General features: G+C 39.3%; 1 non-coding gene across 1 annotated transcript; it reads left to right on the top strand.

Moving 5' to 3' along the window:
• The first annotated feature begins 1,177 nt into the window (after nt 1-1,177).
• On the top strand, nt 1,178-1,284 carry LOC128296124 (small nucleolar RNA R71). Its single transcript, XR_008286673.1, has one exon. It is a non-coding gene; the product is annotated as a small nucleolar RNA R71 (small nucleolar RNA).
• Nucleotides 1,285-1,740: the final 456 nt, after the last annotated feature.

A 1,740-nucleotide genomic window follows, 5' to 3' on the forward strand; every position in this document is an offset into this window, starting at 1 on the left:
ATCAGCTAATGCATTATTAACATCTAAACTACCAATTAAGCAAGGGATTGTAAAACTCCCTGGATCTTTTAGTGTGTTGGATAGTTTATTTTAGAGAATAGCTAAACAAACATCGTTCAGCTCCATATGTGGCGTCTCATCCAACTTCCGCTTATTTGCTAAAAGCTCCTTTAAAAATTTCATTGCATTTGGCATCTGCAATAGGGCTTCAATAAACAGTAAGTTAATGTGTAATTTTTTCAAGAGTTTAAGGAATTTACCAAATTGTTCATCTGTGCGGTCTTTCCTTGTCGCGTTGGGGCATGGCACACGAGGTTTATATTCGACATTCACCATTTTGTTTTTATTGTGATCTATCTCACCTTGACCTTTGCTTACCACAGTTTCTTGCCTCGGTTCTGGTTCAGGCTCAACGACTCTGTCCTCATCTTGAGCATTAATCGTGTTGAGCTATTCCCTTGGGTTAGGTTCGGTATTACTCGGTAAACTACCTTATGGTCATTCAGAGATTAGTTTGGAAAGCTAGCCTATCTGAGTTTTGAGCCCTTGGATCGATGCTTTTTCATTTTTAAGTGCTGTCTAGATGTTCTAAAAACGAGTTTCTAACACCGATATAAACTTTGATAGCATCTCTTCAAGGTTCGACTTCTTTTTCTGTTGGTTGGGTGGTTGTTGGTAGCCTGGACGTGGTTGTGGTCTTTGATTTCCTTGACCGCCCCACGAGAAATTGTGGTGGTTCCTGCAACCTACATTCTAAGTGTTACTATATGGATTGTTTTGAGGTTGAGGATTATTACCCATGTAATTTAATTGCTCGTTATCCATGTTGTGGCCATAGGGTTGGTATTCCGAATGGCTTGTTCCACCTCTACTTGCTTCGCACTACATTACTGGGTGTACCTGTGAAGAACTAAGAAAACCATCAATTTTCTTATTCAAGAGTTCTACCTGATTAGAGAGCATGGTGACTGAATCGACGTTATAAACACTGGCTATTTTCGTTGGCTTTGTCCTCATGACTTGCCATGGATAGTTATTCAATGACATCTCCTCTATGAACTCATACGCATCTTCAGGTGTTTTGTTATTGATGGTTCCGTCAACAGTTACGTCAACCATTTGTCGAGTTGAAGGATTTAGGCCATTATGGAACGTTTGAACCTGGAGCCAAAGTGGTAACCCATGGTGAGGGCACTTTCTCAAAAGGTCATTGTATCTCTCCCATGCATCTTAGAGTGTTTCTAAGTCCATCTGCACAAAAGAAGAGATATCATTACGTAATTTAGCCATTTTAGCTGGCGAAAAATATTTTAGTAAAAATTTTTTCGTCATTTGTTCCCAAGTAGTAATTGAACCTCCTGGTAACGAGTTCAACCACAGTTAAGCCTTGTTTCTTAATGAAAAGGGAAACAACCGAAGACGTATAGCATCATCAGAGACGCTATTGATTTTAAATGTATTGCAAAATTCCAAGAAGTTTGCTAAGTGAGCATTGGGATCCTCATCCTGCAAACTGTCAAACTGAACAAATTGTTGTATCATTTGAATAGTGTTAGGTTTCAGTTCAAAAAGTATTTGCAGCTACAGCAGGTCTAACTATGCTTGATTCAGTTCCTGTTAAAGAAGGTTTAGCATAATCATACATATTGCGTGGAACAGGATTTTGATTAACCGCAATTGCATGAGGCAGCTGATTGTCTTGGTTTTCAGCCATCTCTTCGGTTGGGGGTTGAGTATCGT

Source organism: Gossypium arboreum, chromosome 7 (genome assembly GCF_025698485.1).
Source record: "Gossypium arboreum isolate Shixiya-1 chromosome 7, ASM2569848v2, whole genome shotgun sequence".
Classification (NCBI taxonomy): Eukaryota; Viridiplantae; Streptophyta; class Magnoliopsida; order Malvales; family Malvaceae; genus Gossypium; species Gossypium arboreum.